General features: G+C 38.3%; 1 pseudogene; it reads right to left on the bottom strand.

Moving 5' to 3' along the window:
• Positions 1-12,999: 12,999 nt before the first annotated feature.
• On the bottom strand, positions 13,000-22,427 carry LOC127449823 (uncharacterized; annotated as a pseudogene).
• Positions 22,428-23,994: the final 1,567 nt, after the last annotated feature.

The following is a 23,994-nucleotide window of genomic DNA, read 5'->3' as shown; positions in this document are numbered from 1 at the left end:
TCGAGCCTCGAGCCCTTCACCCAGGACAGCGAGTCACACATTTATACTATCCTTAAAATAGGATTACATTAACTTGCGAACTACTGAACAACATCTATAGCACCGTCACTGATGAAGACAGAATGTGCAAATGTAAATGCCAAACAGGGCACTCTCAATTTGAGTGGCAGTGCCAGACCCTTGAACAAATGAACACATGGCCTAATCCCAAACATATTCCAGCCATTCAAGGCCAGAAACATGCTTCCTGAGAAATTATTCATCATTATGTACTGTAAATCTGTCTGACCTAGATAGACTGGTTAAACTTTGCACTGAGCTAAATAATCATCTCAAGCTATTATCTGTAACAATCAGTGTGTGTATGCTATTAATGGCAGTCATATCTGGTAGTCACAAACAGTGTTTAGCGACAGGAAAAATAACACTTAAACAGTCAGGCTTCCCAAGAAACCATTTGGCCCAGTTGCTAGAGTGGGTAGAGTCACGTTGGGTTAACCTCCTCGTTGTCACTATAATGTGGTCCTCGCTCTCGGTGGGGTGCGTGGTGAGTTGTGCGTGGACACCGCACGCTAGGTCTCCGCGGTAACGAGCTCAACAACCCACGTGATAAGATGCGCAGATTGACGTCTCAGATGTGGAGGCAACTGAGATTCGTCCTCTGCCACCCGGATTGAGGCGAGTCACTACGCCACCACGAGGACCTAGAGCGCATTGGGAATTGGGCATGCCAAATTGGGGAGAAAAGGGGAGAAAGAAATTTAGAGTAATACAGGTCTTCTGGCTGCATATAAAGTATGCCTACTTATGAGGGAAGGTCATTTAACAAACACAACACCTTAAAAATAATACACAGACAAATGCAATATAACTGCAGGGCTAAGGCTTATTAGCAGAGATGCCAGCTAATAAAAAAGTGACGAGTCCATGAAATCACACCCCCACACACACAAACATATTCACACAATGGAGTTGAAAGTACAATAAATGACGAGCACAGCACTCAGTGAAAGAACACCAATGAAGAGGTTAAAAGGTAGAAACTGCCTCTATGCCTTGGGTACACAGCTCCTGCAACAAACAAATTAAATAAAAATGACAGAATCCAGTTGGCACACAATACAAACAAGCCCTTGTCACAAACATGACATAAGGCAGCCAGGGCATAAATGTACATAAAAATATGATTCAACAACAACAAAGCAAGTTGGAGCAAAATAAGAATATACAAAAAACATATTTATGTTTTATATTTTATATCTTTCATAGGATATACATTTCTTTGTTTATTACAAGACAAATGAGTACTATAATCATAGAAATTACTTTCTATATCACATTGATTTTCTGTGCAACAATAGTGAATTATCTGTATTTAATATGCATGTACACATACATATTATACATGTTATTTCTTACTCAAGGTAGCGCTGATGTGTCAGTGATTGACTTAATTTACATTTGACAATGCTATTTGGTGAATAAGCAACATGGAAGTAAACTATAGCAAGTATAACACATGATTTGGCTATTGTTATTTGGGTGCACTAATGATATTATGTAAGTTGTGTGTCTATTTAGACTCAAAAAGTGCCTGAGAAAATGCAGTACATATGTATAGCTTATGTGTTGATTATGTGTTATGTGTAGCTCTATGTGTTTGGCAGCCAGCTGCATCTCATAAAATTTCAGTGTGGAAGTAATGAATCCTGTTCTATATTTGTTGCATCATCTCTTCCTATCCTACACCTCCCAGTTTCCTTCCAGTCTCTGACACAGACCCTAGCACGAGGCTGCCTCAGCTAGCGTCCCAGCTCGATCCTATCACCTATGGCACTCCTGCCCATCTCTCACAAGCTAGGAATCTTGTTCATTTCCGGTTCGTATTTTGGGGGTCAGAGGTTCCTTATAATTTACATCCTTCTAAAATCAAGGCTCCGTAACTAAAGACTCGCTGTCCTGCTTCACATCATATTTTCTATTCTATAATTTTCTAATTTCCTTGGAAGTTTTTTGAAAATTTGACATTATCTGGGCATTTTGTAGATAGAATTTTGATAGATATATGTGTCGGGTCTCTAAAGACCTAAGAATGTAATAATGTTTGGCGAAACACCCATGGATTTAAGGGTTAACGTGGGCCTTGACCAGAGCGTTGACGTCCTGTCATGTAGAAGCCGCTTTACTCTTACACATGCTATGGCGCAGTAAAATACCAAAATATTCAAGTCTGCATCCACAAACGTTACAATTACAAGTACTTGCTTTACATATTACTCTATCAAATGGCTATAAAGCTGACAACTGCACATAATATTACACTGAGCATATCCATTTTAAAGTCTTTGTCCTTAAATCTCTGATCCCTTCATAGATACATTATGTGTTGTAAATATGTAGCGTACAAATAACATTTCCTGAATCTTAAACAACAGGAATTCTGAGAAACTAATTTGCACTTGATGTTATATAAATTGCTGGCATCAGGAAGAGGAATTTACAACCGGCCTCTCAGAAAAAAACAGCTTGCTGCATGATGTAGAGGATTTTTCTGTACCCTTCATCAAGCGAGAAGCTTCAAAAACATTATTTTTATTAAAATATTCACTGCCCATTCTAATGTATCTGTTTAACAATTTAGTTACAATTGCCCACTGCATTCCTTTGCCAAGGAACAGTTTCAATTGAAGCAGTACTAGAAGAAAGTATATAAAAAGTGAAAGTGGATGTCAAAAGCCAGATCGTAAGTGCCTCCAAATGGAGGATGAATATAAACACTTGAATATGTAATATCATTTAAAATCATAGACAAGTTGGATAGAAAACAGACAATGCCTTAAGAGGCTGAATGCAACAAGAGTCACCAGTTTTAGTACTGATTACATTTTCATTTTGTCCTTCAGTCCCTATCTGCCATTTAACAGATTTTCAGTTGGTTCTCTCTAGTGTTTATCTAAACAAAATGACCTTGCCAGTTAATAAGACATTGTATGAAAAATAATTAGGACTATGTCTTATAACGCAAAGCAATACACTTGACCTCTATTGCCTATGTTGGCACTTTAAATGCAAGCAGGCATCCTAACAGGACTCTAAGCTAATTTTCTCAATGCCTTAAACATGTATGGCCATATGCGATTCCTGAATTTATTATGCTGTAGAGTCTTGATTAAAAGCCATATGCTTCACGAGTCTACATTAAGTGGTTAGCAGCAAACAAAAGCAAAGGGCTCCATGACCTGACTCATTATTCCTGTTTGTATGTAATCAACAAGGATACATTTCTGGCACAGCTGGAAAAGGTGGCAAGTAAAGAGTGTTTTAGTTCTCCTTCCTGACACAGGCATCACTCTGACTGCTGTTAGGAACGCACAGAGGAGAACAGCCCCTCTAAAGCTTATTTATAGTCCAGCACTTTAGTAAGCACATTGATCTTTTTTTTTAAGCATTTTCTTGGTGGCCAACACCACCAAGTGTTGTTGTGTGTTCTTTGAATTTTAAGCCATAAATGGATGTGAAGTGTCTGGTGCACCAGCCCTTGCAAACACAGAGTTCACTTCATCAATCCGCGAGACAAAAAGAGGAGGATCCAGACAAGGTTATGAGTTGGTGTGTGATTACACGGGTCAGTGACAGTACATTCTATGAGATCAATGGCTGGAAAAGTTCTGGACACACCTTGGTGATAAACAGTTGTGAGGATAAATTCAGTGACAGGACATAATATTACTAAATCAATTAGCGAATAATACTGTTGTATAGTGTAGGGTATTCTTTCTCTATACCAGACTGATTGCACTGTGAATTCTGAAATTTGAGTCACTGCCCCAGTGGCTGAAGCTGGAAGTGTTTTTAAATGTATGGGCAGGGTTGGGAGGGTTACTTTTGAAATGTATTCCACTACAGATTACAGAATACATGCTGTAAAATGTAATTTGTAACGTATTACGTTAGATTACGCAAGGTCAGTAACGTATTCTAAATACTTTGGATTACTTCTTCAGCACTGGTAGATTTTTTCACTTGTTTTGACTATAAAAACTCTGGCAGTACATTAAGAAAAAATCAGGGGACCAGAACCCGTATCTCGGAGGTTGCTAGAGGTAAATGTGTTCACGCTTAAATCGATGCAAAAATATCTGATGGGATTGCCGCTTGTCAGTGATTCAGTAGAATGGATCCGATTTCATCTATACAGATGTTTGTGATGATTTGTTTGTGGACAAGGGGACAGACACATAGGCCATCACAAATACTGTACATAGAAACAAACCTGTAGTGGCACTCCACCACCTTTAGCCCTGAACTAACCTGCATAGAGCATGGATGCAATAGAGAAGATAAGATGATGTTTGATAACCTGATTAAATGTTAAAAAGTGAGTGAGTGGAAGTGCAGACTGCAGAGCCTCGGACTAATCCAGTTATGCTTAAATCCTGTGAGAGATTCAGGGTAAGACTCAAGACAATTACCCTTGCCAACAGCCTGTGTCAACTCTGATCACACTGTTATTGTTTGAGCAAAGCTCAACTACAGACAAATATACTCCCAGATAAGGCATTCAGACAAATGTAAACTCATTAATGAATCATCTTGTTGGCTGCATGCCGGAGCACAACAAAACTTTAAAGTAACACCTGCAAAAAAATAAGAAGCAGTTTCACAGAAGAAAAATGCATGTAGCATAAATAATTTGTATTTGAGGAATAAATCGATAATAGATTCAAACAATGTTTGTTAAACTATCTTTAATATGTTTGTTTGCTTGCTTGCTGTTGATACTAGCACTAGACTCTAATCAAAATTCCACACTATCATTCAGAGGCGTCATGCCCATTCAAAGTAAGGGGGCACATGCCCCCTCAGATATTTGAGCCAAGAGGATTTTAAATGGATTATTTGAACTTCCAGAAACATATGTTACCTTTGATAATTAAACTGAAGGATTATTGCATGTAAAAAAGAATGTGCTTGTGGCAGAAATCTTTATTCACATTCTAAATTTAGTTTTTTTGTCAGTCCAATTGAGTCACATGTTCCGCTAAAGGCGACGGCTCGTGGCTGCCTTGGATCACGCTCACAGGGAAGGTCAAGCACATATGGGAATGCATAATGTTAAGCTAATTAATAATCAACTTATGTGCAGTTTATCTTTCCTAACTGTGTCTGTCTCAGTGGAACAGTCAGTCTTTTTTTACTTCATAGTCTAATATAAATTGTCAATATTTTTTGTTAGATCAGTTGCTGTTCATTTTCTTTAGTGCTGAAATGAGTTTGACTGGTTTTGCAGCGTAACACTCTTTTATTCATTTTTAAAGAAAGCAGCAGTTCCTCTCCTATCCAGTCATTATAAAAACTGTTAATTTTGTAAAAGTTTTTTTAAGTAATGAAAGGCAGTTTTACATGATTCCTCTGTAACAGCAGATTTTGTATCCATTGAGATAGGCGGCAGGCAGCTGAACGGATCGAGATGACCTGCGCTGTTTACATTCTCTGTCTAGGGGAAAACTGAAATGTGTCAAACAGTGATGGCGATTGCAAAAACTGACATGATGAAGAGACAGTATTCTGTGTTTTCTTGGCATGTTTCAGAAGATGAAAGACAAACAGATATGGTTTGCTTGGCGACATTTCCACAGTATTCGACCAATTATTGTTATTGTAAATGGTGCAGCGACTCTCATCTATGGGTCCTTCTCTTCTATAAAATTGTACATCCTCATTCCCTTTCCTTGCATCATTTCTTCGCAAATTCTCTGAAATATCAAGAATATTTTTATTATTTACTGTGAGCATTTTAGGGCGTAACCTTATTTTCTTGTTGATTCTCTCATGAATAAAAAAAAAAAAATTCTCTCTGTGGATTATAAATAGCTGGCATTTCAAACACGTTTCATTTTTAACATTGGGTTCTCGGAGAGGAAGAGAGGAGACGCAGGAGTAGATACTTTCAATATTTTCATTATAAATGCTGGAGTGGAACAAACGATTAAGCTAAACATCAAAATAACAAAACAATGAAACACTTCAACACAACGTAACACTTAAAGGACTGAAAAATGAATTAACAAAACAGGAGGGTATATACAACCATTGACTGATGATGGAATGGAGGACAGGTGAGGACTGGAAACAGATGGAAGTGATGAGGGCACTGGATTCTGGGAGATGTAGTCTTGAAGAAAACTTCAAAATAAGAGTCCTTGAAGAACACGGAGACAGACTGTGACATTACCCCCCCCCCCCAAAGGGTGACTCCTGGCACCCAAAGACAGATGAGGAGGGTAGGGTGACGCAGAAGGTAAAGGAGGATCCAAGGAGGATGATCAGGAGGCCTGGGGAGTGGCTTCAGGGCTGGTAATGGATCCGGAGGCCTGGGAGGTGGCCACAGGGCAGGGACTGGGTCAGGAGGTGGAACCGTTGGAGGAGGAGACTCTGGGAAAGCGGGCAGAGCCATGGAAGACTCTGAGGGTGGAGCTAGGAGAGGCTTGACGAAGGCAGGCAGAGCCATGGAAGGCTCTAAGGGTGGAGCCGTGGGAGGCGGAGCCGTGGGAGACCCGAGAGGCAGAGCCAAGGAACTTGGTGCCCGGAGAGTAGCCGATGGCTCAAAGGGCCAGGGTGGAGCCGAAGGTTCTTTCTGTTTGGACCATATAAATAGCCATGCTCTTCCATTATGACTTTGCGAAGTATTGCCAGTTTCACTGCCTTACCAAGCATTATTCTCATTGCCTGTTTATTGCCTACTTGTTATGACCATTGTGGCCTGCTTTACTGGATTACCGATTTTGGATTAATGTTTTGCTCTGTTTGCCTGGCTGGACTGATTACCTGTGTAACGACTACTTTGCCTGCTTCAACGATTACGTCTCTGCCTTGTGTCTTGGATTTGTCTGCTGATTGTAATAAACTTCTTGCATATGGATTCTACCTTAGTCTCCATGTCGAGTCCCTTACACCTATATTTAATATTATGATTAATGACATATTTGAAGGAGTGTCATCAGGAATTAACACGGCTTTATATGCGGATGATGAAATAATGTGGAAAAGAGGGAGGAATATATCCTTTAATATGGAGAGAATTCAAGAAGCAATAGGGATAATTGAAAAATGGTCTCTAGAATGGGGGTTTAAAATTTCAATATCCAAAACATGTTATCAGATATTTACAAAGAAGAAAATTAAAGAGAACAAACAACTTAAATTATATGGGACATCGTTAGAAAAAGTATCTAAGTTTAAATATCTGGGAATGTGGTTTGAAAAGTTAACTTGGAAAGATCATATAGATTATATTATAAATAAATGTAGTAAAGTATTAAACTTAATGAGAGGGGTTGCCGGACAAGACTGGGGTGCAGTCAAACAATCATTAAAGGGTATATATGTTGGATTTATACGAACAGTACTAGACTATGGTTGTATTGTATATGAATCTGCGTCTGCAACTATGCTAAATAAACTAGATATCATGCAAGCTAATGCATTAAGACTCATTTTAGGAGCAGTTAAAACTACACCAATTGCAGCATTACAGGTGGAAACATCAGAAATACCACTGTATACTAGAGAGAAACTAGCTATGGCATACTGGATTAATCTTCAGGGACAAAACAATGATCATCCAGTAAGGGGAGTACTTGCTGAAAGTTAGGAAACAATAAATACACCAGGTAAAGGATTTGCATGGAAAATAAAGAAATGGGCTAATGAAAATGGTCTAGATACAAAGTAATTTGCTCCAATAGTTGCAATACCTCCGATACCACCTTGGTTATTCACACAACCTGAAATTGATTTAAAGCTACATGAAAGAATTAAGGAAAAAAGGGATGGAGTTAATACAAAAACATATTTAAAAGAATATATAAAAAGTATGCATTATTCATTTCTTCAAGTATACACAGATGGCTCAAAGAACCAAGAAACCAGAAGGACAGGGGCAGCTTTTTATGTTCTAGAGTTTCAAGTAAGGAAGTTTGAAAGAATAACAGATGGTACATCTGTATACAATGCAGAGATGATAGCAATCTTAATGGCACTAGGTTGGATTTATGAAGTAAGAGCAGATAAAGTAATAATAAGTTCTGACTCAATGGCAATTCTTATGAGTTTACAGTCAAATCAAACAAATAGAGTGACATTTTAATAGAAATCATGATTACATTATACAGTCTAAAACAGATAGGAATAATAATTCATTCCATGTGGGTACCAGCACATGGTGTAACGAGGCAGATGAGAAATGAGGATCTAAATGCAGCTTTTAATGTAAAGGAAAGATGAATACGGTAACTCAGAATAAAATGAAAACAAAACACAGGAAACCAGGTACAAAACATGACAATACATGTGAAGACTGACAAAGGAAACAGGGAAAACAAGGGCTTAAATACACAGGGGCAAACAAGGGAATGAGGAACACCTGTGGAAAACCAATCATAAAAATTAAACTACAAAAGGACTACAAACTAACAGGAAACAGGAACATGGGCAATACAAAAAAAACAAAAAACAAACAGGGAATATGTGACATGTGGGAATTCAAGGCAATGAAGAAGCAGACAAAATGGCTAAAGAATCATTAAGGATTGATGAACCAAGTATAAATATTTCACTTAGCAGATCAGAAGGGAAATATTTGGTATTGGAAGCATGCGATAGGAAATGGCAGACTTATAGGGATTCATGTCAAACAGGAAGACATTATCATTATTATCATAAGGTACAATGTAGCATTAAAAAAGTAAAATCATTCATAACATAAGTAGATTGGAACAAGTTATATTCACACATCTAAGAACAGGACATTCAAACCTTAAATATACATTACACATCATAGGGAAACATAATACAGGTTTATGTGAGGTTTGTGCAATAGAGGAGACAGTAGAGCACGTGTTGATGATATGTCCTGCAAGGAGGAGTCTTAAGGAAGAATTACAAACCTTAGGAAGTCAAGAATTCATATTAAGCAATATCTTAAATGATGGTCCAAATGCAGGGGAACAAATGAATGCAATAATAAGATTTATTAGGAGCAGTGGATTCAAATATAGTATATAGGGAATAGGGAGAAATATAGATTTCATTATCTTCACACTCCATCACAGAAGGTGGCGGTATGCACCTATTAAGTTGGTTCGCAACCCACCATAAAACCTAAAGAAGAAGAAGTGCCTGGCCTTGTTGAAAGGTACCTTGGACTTCCCTCTTGCTCTGCCACAGTAGAATACTGCTTCTCTGTGTTTTACTTACCTGATTATCAGCGACCTGTTCTGGAGATACAAGTTAAGTTACTCTGAGGATTCTGTGAATATGGCATATCTACTCTTATGTCATGTATAGAAAATATGTGCACAAAAGAAGTGGCAAGAGCACAAGAAAGCGATGTGTAAAAATGCAACCATTACTGATTAAAACAGGTGTTTTATACCGTTTCCTGTGATTTAAACTGCTTGTTGCAGCAATATGAACTTTGCATAAATGGCGATGTTGGGTTTGATTGACCCTGGTGTCCCCTCAAAAAAATTAGGTGCATGACACCCCTGCTATCAGTATTATTGCTGACCTTTCAGAAGTAGACATGAATGAATTGCCTCTGTATACAAAATGTGAAGCTATTTAGAGGTATGTTCAGCACCATTTATCTCTGCTATGTTTATGTATTATGTTTTCACTATACATCTCTTTAATTTGGTCTTATCAAGATAGATGGAGTAACAGACTATGGGTATGAGCTCATATCAGCCTGAAAATGGTCTGTGTTTCAAAAGCACTGTATTTATCAATACAATAAACCACAATGAATCAATAAATCCCTACATTTTAGAGCAATTTTTGAAGTTTTGCTTTGGTATTGTTCTATTTTACTTTATATTGTTATTTAAAGAAATCTGATGCAGCAAATCACTACACCACAAATTATATGGGGGTTAAAAAGAAAAGAAAAGACAAAAGCACTGATGATTTATGGCCCAGGCCTCTGTAAAGACTGTGGAAATGGATGGCTAGAAGAACAGAAAGTCAATGAACTTAAAATGTTTACACTTATAAATAACTGATATCAAATTACAGGGAAATTATGACAACAGTATATTGTTTTCTCAAGTTACAACAGCTGCTGGAAAGATCTAGTAATGTGTGGTGTTTATTTTCTTTTCTGGCACATATTGCAGATATTCTGGGCACATTTGCACATATTTTACTTTGGAGGTTTATGAATAAATCAAACATAAAAATAAAATACAAAATATATGAACATGCAGCAGTTCATTTGAAAATGGAAGTACTAAAGATAACTGCCATATAATTCTTGATTGTTTTTTCACTACTATCAAAGTTGGTTCTAGCTATAGAGTTATCTCAACAAAGTATGGGTGGGCAGTGATCATTTCCACAGCACAAAAGTTAGCATCATCCAAGCCCATTGATTAAAGGCTGACACTTTCTGGAACAGATTTCAAAGAGCAAAGCGAAAAGTTGAAGGGCAAAATGGAATCACACCTTTCTTGCTACTCACCTCCCATCTGCTACAGTAACAGCAACATTCCCTGTGGTATGAAAATCTTTTGTATGATGGTTGTTTGCTGCTTGGTCATTTACTTTACATAAAGTTCCTTAATCAAAGTCACAATGGTAATGGGTGATCTCTATTACTCCTCAGTGAAAACAAAACAAAAATACACCACCAAATATAGATATATTTCAATAATTAAATGTCCATATTGTCACTTAGGAACACATATGCTATACATATTATGTCTAAATATCAACACACATACACCTTTGGAGGTGGGTCAGTGGGTAGCATTGTTGCCTCACAGCAAGACAGTCACCAGTTCAAATCCTGGCTCAACCTGGGCCTTTCTGGGTGGAGTTTGCATGCTCTCCCTGTGTTTGTGTGATCGCACCTGTCATCAAATATGCAAACACAATTACTTCCTGCTTTCAATGCTGGATCCAAACCTGGATCTCCCATGCTGCTGTGCAATGCACTTCAGGTCGTGCCACAATAGAAGGTAAACACACTGGAGGCGATGCAAAAATGTCTGATAGGTGATGCCACCTGTCAGTGAGTTGGCATATTGCGGCTGATCCTAGGGTACTGGAACTCTCAGAAACAACATGCCGACTTCCTGTGTTATGTTGTTTTAAAGTCAACAATTCCCATTTATTCAGTTAAGAATTAGGATTTAATATGTCCTATTTTCATTTTTAATTTATATTTACCTTCCATTGCAGTCTTTCATGAAAAAGACAGAAGGCCAAGTAAAGGCTCTGTGTGAATGGAAACCCACAGGTTGATGAATTTATCATTTTGGGGGAGAAAGAACATTTGCACCCAAGAGAAAATAAAGATGTTCACAGCTGGCTTTAATAATTTGACCCCAGGGGAAGCTGACTTTAAAAAAAAATAAATAAATAAATAAACGAGCAGTTCCAGCCCTCACTCTCCCACTGTGTTCCTATTGTTTCCAATTCACTATTCAACACAGACTGTGTCATACACACTTCTCTTTCAGCAGCATTAGTGCTATCTGTTTTACAGTACAAGAAATATTCAAGCATAAAGTAAGATAGCAATTAAAATCTAGAACAGCTTAATGTTTACTGTCCGATGTTGCTAGCAGAGCTAATTCAGCAATCTAGTGGATTAAAACTGCAGCAAAACCACAAAACTGAGAGAAGAAATGAGACTCGGGGAGTTTTTCTATCTCTATGTCACATGGGTACCATCATTAGGTTATTACGTTGACCATTGGTATTAGTGTCAGCAGTCATGGCACCAGCTCCAGGGGAACTGCAGGAGACAGCAGTTAGACAAAGTGTTTGTGCTAGTATGGCATATTCTTGTCCATACCATCATAATAAAATTAATTCCACTCTCACTACAAATTCTCAAAGCCTCCTTATCGGGGGCCTGGGTAGCTCAGCGAGTATTGACGCTGACTACCACCCCTGGAGTCGCGAGTTCAAATCCAGGGTGTGCTCAGTGACTCCAGCCAGGTCTCCTAACCAACCAAACTGGCCTGGTTGCTAGGGAGAGTAGGGTCACATGGGGTAACCTCCTTGTGGTCGCGATTAGTATTCTCGCTCTCAATGGGGTGCGTGGTAAGTTGTGCGTGGATTGCGGAGAATAGCATGAGCCTCCACATGCGGAGTCTCCACGGTGTCATGCACAACAAGCCACGTGATAAGATGTGTAGACTGATGGTCTCAGAAGCGGAGGCAACTGAAACTTGTCCTCCACCACCCAGATTGAGGTGAGTAACCGCACCACCACGAGGACCTACTAAGTAGTGGGAATTGGGCATTCCAAATTGGGAGAAAAGGGGATAAAAAAATAAAATAAAAAAAAGCCTCCCTATCAAAGGACCTACCAAGGACAGGCATGTCTTTCACCAGGATACATTTATTCAAACCTGACTCTTTTTTAGCTCTGCCTGTTTCAGCACTTTGTCTGCTTGAGACTGTTACATTCTTAACACATCTTCCTCCTCATGAGAGATGACAGCGGCACATCTGTTCCCACCTCTTGCACTCACAAGGAACGGCGCAGTCAACAGTCTGAGAACGCTGCCAGCTGCCCTTTGTAAAACATGCACTGAAAGAGAACTGCTTCCTGATTAAAACGGATGATTCATTTAGTCAAATTTCATCTTATGTTATTGTCACCATATGTTTATTACTTAAACTGATTGATCTGCATACTAACAAGTACACTCCAGTATTTGACTTTGAGTTACTGAAGGGTTGACTGGAACCTTGCTTCTTTCATCACTGTACAACAGATATACAAATATTACTCTGTAAAACAACTGTCAAAGCATTTCTTCTCTTTTTGCCCAGAAGGATCTTGCACTGAAACTAATCATTGCAATAACAACATCATAAAAGCTTCATGCAAGCAATGTGACTTTATGAGCATAGTTTTCATGGTTTTCAGATTAATTAGGTCATTTCAGATTCTTAAAAGGAAATATATATCACATATCTTTAAAGAACAACACGATCTTCCTGTGGCTGGGTAAGGCTAATTTGATGCTTCAGAATTGAGTGCCAACACGTCCATATTCTTTCTCTTGCTCCATCTCTTTCTCCGTCTGGTCTCTCAGCAACTTTCTCTGGTCTCATATTTTCAGGGGAGCTGTACACCAACCACCTGAGCATTTAATGAGATATTATATTAAGAGGTTAGTAATTTGTTTCCATTTTCATATGCTTATTAAAACCCCAGGCTGTCCGCAGGCTCTTTAAAATGAACCTTTCAATTTAATTTAGACACTATATATATATATATATATATATATATAATTATTATTATTTAATTTTTTATTAATATTTATTTATTTATTTTTTGTCTAACTAGAATAAGGGCTTAGTCCCTAAATGATGGAGCTGGGTAAAAATGTAGATTTTTTCCATGCTCAAAATCGATACATAAATCCCAAGATCTATCTTTCACTCTGTGCAGAAACCCTTTACAATGTGAGTAAATCACTCGCATACAGTATGCGACCAAATTTCATACTATGCAACTTAAAATGCCTGTGTTTGACCAATGGCAGGTACATTTTCAGATTACACTCACCAGTGACTGAGTATTATATTGGTGAAGAAGTTCAGCACTGAGATCCTTTTACTGCGTGTTGTGAATAGTTTGGTTTGAGTCATTCTGTGAAATAGAGTTGAAGTCAGAAGTTTGCATACACCTTAGCCAAATACATTTAAACTCAGTTTTTCACAATTCCTGACATTTAATCGTAGAAAACATTCCCTGTCATAGGTCAGTTAGGATCAAAATATCCTCGATGCTTATCTTGATAAATTCAAGGAGAACATGGGAGCGTACTCAGAGGAGCAAGGCGAGCTCTTCCATCAGGATATACTGGACTTTGAACGCTGCTACCAAGGACAGTATAATGAGAACATGATGGGAGACTACATTTGGCAGCTGATTCGTGAAAGTGATTTACAGTATAATCGTAAATCTCGAAAAACTACTCACTTCTACAGTAAATCTTTTGTAGTCATTTTTGTATTACTTTAGTATAAATACATGTTAATTTGGATTCATATGTTGTTTTTTTCTGACTTTATGTGAACGAAAAGACACAAATTCGCCCATTTTCTCATTGGAAATAGGTAAATTTCAAAATATCACTGTCCTGGTCACAAAAGCAAAGTTTGTGGGGAATAATAGCCATTGTCTATACTTTTGAGGCATAAGCAATTAGGAAATAACACTTACTACCCAGGAATCAAACAAAAAATGTTTTGTTTACCTGGCTGATAATTTCTGCTTGATAGCTCACATAATAACCTTTATGCTCAATTAACCATGAGAGGTATGATCACAGTTAAAATACATGTCATGAGGATTACAATTTTCCTTGATATTTTGACATATAAGAGGTGATTCTTTTATAAAACGTATTGTAAATTTCAGAACTCAAAACTTAATTCCCAGTGCAATAAAAGCATTTATTGACTCCAAGCTGCAGAAACACCTCATTCTCTACTTCCGCAACTTCCCTACGTCACTGGGGGGTGGGGGGTGGGGGGGGGGGGGCATTAATTCATGATCGCCTCTACAGCAGAAAAAAACAAACAATGTGACATCACTGCCTACTTTACGTCATCGCATCCTTGGCCCCGCCCACTGGTACTTCAGTTTGTAAACTAAGTGAGAGCAGGACAGGCAGGCCTAGTGTGGCTTAACTATTCCTGAATACCAAAGGGGACCCATCTGGATTATTATTTTTATTTATTTTTGTATAAAAACATGCACTAGAAAGATGTCTTTGACTGCTGTCATGTAACTGGCCCGGCTTTTAAAAGATGCAGTGTCAGGTTACAACTATGAAAAGGAGAGCCTATTCAGTTTCATCAGCTGCTCTGTGTCTTGCTGTTTTGAGCACAAATGCGTCCTGGATATTTTATTTCGCTCATCTGCACTATTTTTAATTGTTGGTGTATGTAAACATTAGGGATGTTATGGTTCTCAGTAAAAAAATGAACTGTACGGTTCACCACCCACAGTTTGGTAAGCATTTGCACCACGGTTCATCTCAAGTTTAATGACGCATCTGTATCATACAGTTTGGTGAAGGAAATAAAGCGCCAAATAGACATGCGCAGTTATAACCTTCGTTAATGCACCTGTATCGCTCTGTAGACATGCTCTGCCTGTTTCACATGGGTCAACTTTCTACAGAGAGAAGCTGTCCTATGAACTGTAAATATGTTAAATCAGTTGATGACATCACAGTTCTGCATGCATTAGTGTGAAGTTGAAAATGGCAAGCTGAGAAAACAAGCTGCAAGAGAAGCCCCTGTGTCATTCAAGTCTCCTGTCTGGGAACTTTTTCTTTTTGTAATCAATCACCACAGCAATGGTCATAAAACATTTACAAAACAGGCACTGTTTGCAGACATTACTTGACGCGAGTGCCATATACTGGTAATACACCAATGTTTGATTATTTATTTATGCTGACATTATCCGAGGATAGATAGCGTGTGGCACGCACAGAGCCGCAGGTGAGCCCGAAACTGCACACAGACACACTCCCTCCCATCTTTAAGGAACTCAGTGCTAGTTCGGACAGACATATAACAATAACTAAATCGCTTGGAGCGTTCATTGCTAAAGTTATGTTGCCCTTACTCCATTGATGAAGATGTCGGAATTCCACGTATGATTAAAACACTCATGTTGTGTTACGACATCCCTTCTAGCATCCATTTTAACAGCAACGTTATTCCTTCTATAGTGATGTACAGCTTCCGAATGTTGAATATATGTTGAGTATGAAATGCACTTTATGTTGATGCGTGTAGCATAAAGGCAAGTATTATGTTAAATGTTGAGTTAGTAATTAGTGAAAAAAATTAGTTAAGGACACTAACGGAAATTTACCATGGTTTTATTCAGTAATACTGTAGTTGCCATACAGTAACCATGGTTTTATTACAGTAATATTGTAGCAGCCATGACTGAAGTAACAATGACTGCTGTCTCCATTGATTTCTTGGCAGAAATCATAGTTTTGATACAATTATCCACTGTTTTACAACAGTAATACTGTAGATTCCATATAGTAACTGTAAGGTCCACCCACTGGTCCAAGGATGTCAGCCAATGGCATGGTAGAAGGGTATCTGAGCGTTACTGTTTTTCCTTTTACGCAACACAACAAGATTAAATTAAATACATTTCCTTTTATGCATTACTTCTTTATTTCATCTGACTCCAATAATGAAAAAAGGTTTAAATGATGTTTGTTAATCATTAAATTTAGGTGAATGTTTGATTATTCTATTTAACACTTAACTTTACATTCTACACTCATTCATCCGGATTCCTACAACACTTTGAGTCTTGCACCGGCTGGGTATACGATCTCATAATCACAAATTTGTCAGTCTTGGTCATTAGACAGAGGCGAGTGACTAATATCCTAGACGGCCATAGTCCACTTTGCTCATTCTAGAATATATTATCTAGTCCCCATAGATCTGAACACACTTAATTAAGGTAAGACTACAGTGCATCCGGAAAGTATTCACAGCGCTTCACTTTTTCCACATTTTGTTACGTTACAGCCTTATTCCAAAATGGATTAAATTCATTATTTTCCTCAAAATTCTACAAACAATACCCCATAATGACAACATGAAAGAAGTTTGTTTGAAATCTTTGCAAATTTATTAAAAAAAAAGAAAAAAAAAAGTCACATGTACATAAGTATTCACAGCCTTTGCTCAATACTTTGTTGAAGCACCTTTGGCCCCAGTTACAGCCTCAAGTCTTTTTTGAGTATGATGCTACAAGCTTGGCACACCTATTTTTGGGCAGTTTCTCCCATTCTTCTTTGCAGGACCTCTCAAGCTCCATCAGGCTGGATGGGAAGCATCGGTGCACAGCCATTTTCAGATCTCTCCAGAGATGTTTAATCGGGTTCAAGTCTGGGCTCTGGCTGGGCCACTCAAGGACATTCACAGAGTTGTCCCGTAGCCACTCTTTTGTTATCTTGGCTGTGTGCTTAGGGTTGTTGTCCTGTTGGAAGATGAACCTTCGCCCCAGTCTGAGGTCCAGAGTGCTCTGGAGCAGGTTTTCATCAAGGATGTCTCTGTACATTGCTGCATTCATCTTTCAATCGATCCTGACTAGTCTCCCAGTTCCTGCCGCTGAAAAACATCCCGACAGCATGATGCTGCCACCACTATGCTTCACTGTAGGGATGGTATTGACCAGGTGATGAGCAGTGCCTGGTTTCCTCCAGGCATGACGCTTGCCATTCAGGCCAAAGAGTTCAATCTTTGTTTCTCATGGTCTGAGAGTCCTTCAGGTGCCTTTTGGCAAACTCCAGGTGGGCTATCATGTGCCTTTTACTGAGGAGTGGCTTCCGTCTGGCCACTCTACCATACAGGCCTGATTGGTGGAGTGCTGCAGAGATGGTTGTTCTTCTGGAAGGTTCTCCTCTCTCCACAGAGAAATGCTGGAGCTCTGTCAGAGTGACCATCGGGTTCTTGGTCACCTCCCTGACTAAGGCCCTTCTCCCCCGATCACTCAGTTTGGCCGGGTGGCCAGCTCTAGGAAGAGTTCTGGTGGTTCCAAACCTCTTCCATTTACGGATGATGGAGGCCACTGTGCTCATTGGGACCTTCAATGCTGCAGAAATTTTTCTGTACCATTCCCCAGATCTGTGCCTCGATACAATCCTGTCTCGGATGTCTACAGACAATTCCTTGGACTTAATGGCTTGGTTTGTGCTCTGACATGCACTGTTAACTGTGGGACCTTATATAGACAGGTGTGTACCTTTCCAAATCATGTCCAATCAACTGAATTTACCACAGGTGGACTCCAATCAAGTTGTAGAAACATCTCAAGGATGATCAGTGGAAACAGGATGCACCTGAGCTCAATTTTGAGTGTGATGGCAAAGGCTGTGAATACTTATGTACATGTGATTTGTTTTATTTTTTTTTTTTTTTTTTTTATTTTTAATAAATTTGCAAAGATTTCAAACAAACTTCTTTCATGTTGTCATTATGGAGTATTGTTTGTAGAATTTTGAGGAAAATAATCAATTTAATCCATTTTGGAATAAGGCTGTAACATAACAAAATGTGGAAAAAGTGTAGCGCTGGGAATACTTTCCGGATGCACTGTAATTAGATGTTTTCCACTCAAATTCAGTGAGCCTCTGCAAAATGTATGGACATGTGGATTAACATTTTGAACCTTTCTTTTAACAGTAGACCCAGTTTTGCGGCTAGTTCCAGATTTTGAAGCACACTTTGTCCCCTCAGGATTAATCCTCAAAAAGAACCTCATGATCATATCAGACAACATCAATTTTAGAATTTTATCAGTTAGTAACAAATCAAACACAGTATTATGAGAACCAAGTACAACAACAAATTCATATATAATAAAAAATATGCAAATAAACACACTCATCGGCAAAAATGTGTCAAAACAGTAGCTGTTCCCCGTGTGTACTGGACTTGTGTTACTTAAATAAAACCATGATTGTACATAATGGTTTTTAACACTTACCTTTGAATGAACTCTAGTGTGGCACTGGCTGACTCCTGGTACTCGATATTAAAAACATAAAAGCAACCAAAAAGCACAGAGAGTGCTACAGCAAAATTCAGCTGCTCATCAATGCAATGAGTCATTTTCCTCTCAATGCTGACCATCCACTTAGATGAAGTTAGAAGTGTATCTCCTGAAATATGAAAAGTCACCATAAAAACTGCAAAGAAACATATACGTTGTTTACTATATATTTTCTACTTACCAAGCATGATGAGCCTTGGTGAGGCTGGTAGGTTTAGCTCATTTTCTATTGACATCTTTGTGGAAGTTTCCTTGAAAACAACAAAAAAAAAAAAAACAATACTAAGATTACTCAGCAAAAACTCAGCAAAGTTATTTTTAAAAAGGGTATTTTATTAGTTTTATATAATTATAAAAAATAAGTGCATTAAAGGGATAGTCTTACACAAAATGTAAAAAATATGTAAATTACTCTCCATAATATTGTTAGAAACCTATCTGTGCCATTTACGAATGTAAGTGTAGTCTATGTTACTGGTCTGGTCTGGTCTGAGGGTGTTTCTTTTAAATTCTAAATATAAAACAAAAAAATACTGATTAATTGCCCCGTTTCATAGACAAGGCTTAAGCCTAGTCCCAGACTAAAATCCATGTTTGAGTGGTCTTAACTGAAAGCAACTTGCACTGACATAGTTTAAAATATGTCAGTGCCATTGTTTTGTCTCAAGATGCACACCAGTAATGTTTCTTTCTAAGGCACGTTTATAAAAGCTACTTAAATGTCCTAGTTTAACTAATGCCTAGTCCTGGCTTAATTTTAAGACATATCTGTGAAACCAGTACTTCATTTATTATTTTAAAGGGTTACTTTACTAGTGATGTAATGTCATAATTACTTACATCTACTAAAATGAAGAGAGAGTTTTCTTTTTCTTTGAAGTATTTCATTGTCAGTAGGATGGCTGATATGGCAGTCTTGTTATTGGTTGCTGGTGTGGCTTCAATTTCTTTTAGGAGAGCCTGGACCTCTGCATTCCATTTTAATGTCTGTTTTTGAAAGTAGTTCACAATCCTATTGTTTTTGCTAACCAGGAATTCACTGAGGCGACTGCTTGTGTCAATCCATGTAAGGGTTTCAAAATGATTGCATAGGCTTCTTTTAGTGAATAAGTATGGCCACTCAAGTTCTATGTCACTAATGGCTGGAGGGGGGCATGAATTAATCATTTGGTGCTGATAAATATAAGTCTCTTGCATTAGGTTGTCCACATCAGACAATTCAGCAGACTTTGGGCCTCCAGACTGAAAAATTTCTAATACAACCTTTCTCTTCATTTCAAGAGATTCTGTTGTCTCTCCATCCGGTATGGAGGTAGGTTGCCAATTAATGCATCTGTAACTGTCTACTTTACATCAAACTTTTTTGACTGTGCAGCTGTTCAGTTCTTGTTCTGCTGTGTTTTATTTTTGGGTTGACGAATCCTGTGTGCTACATTGCCTCTATTAACAGGTTTTACTCTGGTTTTCAGCTGTCTTTGAAGTGAACTATAGCCTTTTCCCAGTTGTTCCCCTTCCTCCGAAAAGTCTCCAAATGTTAAGGGATGTTTAGAAACAATGTTTCTTGCCACTTCCCCACAGTCAACTAAGTTTGGGTTTGGGCAAAGTTCCCTCATGGCTGCCACAACAGTTCTTACAAATTCTCTCCTCGGTCCAAGTGGAGCCTTCTTCTTATTGGATGCTGCAGGAAGAAGGGCTGCAGGCATGTAGTCCCAAGGAATCTGGAACATACTGAGCCAGTCAGAATTTGCAGGAGTGTAAGAAGTGGATGGCTGTTCAGATAGGGAGTTGGGTGGTGGTACTGGGGTGACTGTGATCTCAATTGGCGTTTCATCCACTTACATACAAAATACATACAGAGAAACAAAGTCAAAAGTTTTACACTCTAAATAGACTCTAATTTTTTTACATTTTGTAGGACTTTTATAATAACTTTTATAGTAACTATACATGGAACAGCTGTACGTAAATTATTTATGAGTTATGTTATGAGTGTTCTACAAAAAATGGCATACAAATTTAAAGGAATACAGTGGTGAAAATAATGAGCAAAAACATGGTTTAGGATTTTTTTTTATCTTACCTCTTTGTTTGAATTCCATTATTAGTTTTCGACATTGTATAGGGAATAAGAAGTCCTGAAGATCTGTCACCTCTACTAGCGCAAAGTCCTGTGTCTTCTGAACACCCACCACAAAACAAAGATGATTGACCACATCTTGAAGTTTGTTAATGTCTAATTCTGGGAGAACTCTTTTTATTTCTTGTTGAATCAGCTCTGTGTCTGAAGTTAAAAAGAACACACTGAGTGATGTAATGACACCACAGAAAGGCCTGCCACTTTATACACCGGAAGGGGATAGTAATCCAAGAGACTGTCAGCATTAACACACACATACTTTGGATCAGAGTTGTGCAGAGAGTGAACTCCAAGGTCAGACAAAAGCACAGATTCATACAGTTCAACAACAAAGTAGACATCGGTTGGACTAATGAGTATCACTGATATTTTTCCAAAGATATAACCACAGCTGTTGTGGTCTACAACAACAACCATTAGTATAATTGGTTCCTTTATAAACAACCCCTGATACCTCTGAAGTACTCTGAGTGACACAGTTAGCTGTCCTTATTGCATTTTTTATTTTTGTATTGTATAACTGGCCATTGTGTTCATGTGCTTCAATGACAGATTGAATGCTAGGAGGAAACAACTGGCCACAAGTTAGATAGGACTGGAGCAACAGGTGCCTTTCTGCCAAAGTTTTACAAAGATGTACAAAATTGTGCAGTTTTCTTGCACAGTTCTTAAAATATGAATGTTTACTTTCAAACCTGAGGGTCCACAAGCGAATCAATAGTCCAAACTGTAGTCTGCATAGTGCAACAAGTAATGATGCTTTGCTTTCAGACTCTCATCAGGAAACAAGGTACTTCTTACGGAGACATATTCTTGTGTTAAAAACTTGAGGTAGCCAATCTCATTATGACTAATTTTGGGAGCACAAATCAGCTCAACCATTTCCTTCAGTTTAAGGCACAAATGCCAAACCTCACTATCCATGGGGTTTTTAAATTTACTTCCTACATAAATCGGTAAGAGCCTCAAGAGACACCAATTCTGTGCAGCAGAACCACCAAGTCGTCGGCCATCTGCTTTAACCGCACATGGTGCATTGTGAGAGTCACTTCCTAAATGCCTGAATTGTGCAATGGCTCTATTCAGCTCATTGTAGGTGAAGTGCTTTTCAACTATAACCAAATTTTAAATGTAAACTGCCAAGCCATTAGCCACAATACCTTCAAATAAATCATGGTCTACGCATGGAGAGAGTCCACCACACACATAAAAATATTTAAGGGAATTGAAATCTGAATTGAATTTCATGCCATCTACTATACTTTGATCAGTAGTTGTGAGCTGATCAACACTATGTGCATAATTTCTGTTTGTTCTTTTTAGGCCAAGATTTAAAGGTTGTTGGCAAAATGTGTCTCTGTCAATTAGACAGTACCGACAGAAATACTTGTTGGTACTGAAATTTTCAGAAAAAACACCTATACAATGAGACTCAAGATTATCCCCACAAATGCCAATAAGCCCTGCTCTAAGAATAGTGCCATCTACAGACTGAAATCCAGAATCTTCTAAATATTTCAGATCAGCAACAAGGCTAGAAAAGACCTTCTCCTGACCAAACTGTTTAAAGTCCTCATCTCTACACAGTAAAACAAGCTGCACTGGGTCAATTAAGGAGTGGTTGTGTGGTAGAATCTCACCTAGGGTCATGTACACTGCCAGGACTTCATGTTTCTTTTAACCCAAGCCAAGTGGATTTACAACTTCAAATTCATCCTGGTACAAGATAATTGATAATGATGATGGATGCTCATGAAAGATGGCATTTTGCATGATGCATGTGCCATCCTTTATATCCTCCATAACTTTGTCACCAGAATCAAGCATTTTTGACTGGTTGTACTGTTCCCTCACTGATGTCTGCCTAAATGGAGAAGCAAGGGTTTCTTTAACTGGCACATACTGACAAGTGCGTTCTTTAGCTGCTGTGTCAGTGCCCAGATATATCTGTTTTGGGTCAACAAAGTTGAACTTTTGTTTGAAGATGGTTTTTCTGGTTTTGTCAGACCTTAACTGACCTTCATTGTACAAAGTTAATAGATCTTGTGTAACCAGTTCATCAATAAGTTTGTCTATGTCACATGATGGTATATCTGATGATGATAACAGCTTTTTTTTTAGTCTAACAAGCATGGCCTGCATTCCATCAATATGAACTGCTTGAAATTCCTTGATTGATTGAATTGTACTGGCAGGTAACAACATTTTGCCCTGCATCTTCAGGTAAAACACAGCCAAGTTATGTAAAAAAGCCTCTTCATCTATTGTATTTCTATGACTTTCAAAAGATGATGTAGATGGTACCTCACTATTAAGAGACAGATCTGTAGGAGGTAGTTGACTATCAAGACACAGATCTGTTGGGGTTGCTGTCTCACACTGTTTTTGCAGACAAGACTGCTGCACTGGACCTGGCTGCTTATGCTTCCATGATAAATGAGTGGTGAATGATGTTCTCACTCTAAAATATTTCAAGCACCCTTCAACTGGACAGCAAACTTTTCTACCGTCTCTAATATGGATTCGCAGGTGGAAGCACAGCTCTGAAAAATTACTAGCCACAAATACACACCCTGAGACCTGACAGTGGAGGTTAGCCTGTGGATGCCTATGTGTATCCTGTTTTTGTGACTGCCTGTAATTTCTGTGCATATGTGACCTTAATGAGGAGAATTTCTTAAACGTACAAGGGCACTGCTGCATTCCACAGGCAAATTGAAAATTTGCTCTATGTTGGTGTCTTTTTATATGTGTTTAAAAAATGCTTAGTTGGCAGCAAGGCACATCGCACATTTTGCATCTGTACATTATTGCAAATGTTAACTAACCAATAAAAAATAAAAAAAAATAAAATAATAAACAAGTTGAGTTGGTCAATTGTTGATAAATGCAGTTAGGGGAAAATGTTTATTGAAGGTTGTGAGGAGAGTCTAAAAACTAGCTAACCATGTAGCTTTCTGGAACCAAGCAAGTCCAAGACCACATAATAATGATTTCAATTTAAATAATATATTTTAGAAACCCTCAGCTTAAAACATGAAAACGCCGCAATTGAATTGATTGACGGAGCACACTCAAAAGTAAATCAACTATGAGTTAATCACCTGGCTGCCTTAAAGGTGCAACACCTTCCCGTTTAGGATAAGGCAGTCAGCCCATGTGTGCATGTGTGTTAATGCCTAAATCCTTGTTTTCTGCCTGAAGATGTATACACTTT

Source organism: Myxocyprinus asiaticus, chromosome 2, assembly GCF_019703515.2.
Source record: "Myxocyprinus asiaticus isolate MX2 ecotype Aquarium Trade chromosome 2, UBuf_Myxa_2, whole genome shotgun sequence".
In the NCBI taxonomy this organism is placed as follows: domain Eukaryota; kingdom Metazoa; phylum Chordata; class Actinopteri; order Cypriniformes; family Catostomidae; genus Myxocyprinus; species Myxocyprinus asiaticus.
The sequence above is the reverse complement of the archived record's forward strand: the minus strand, read 5'-3'. Positions and strand labels throughout refer to the sequence as shown.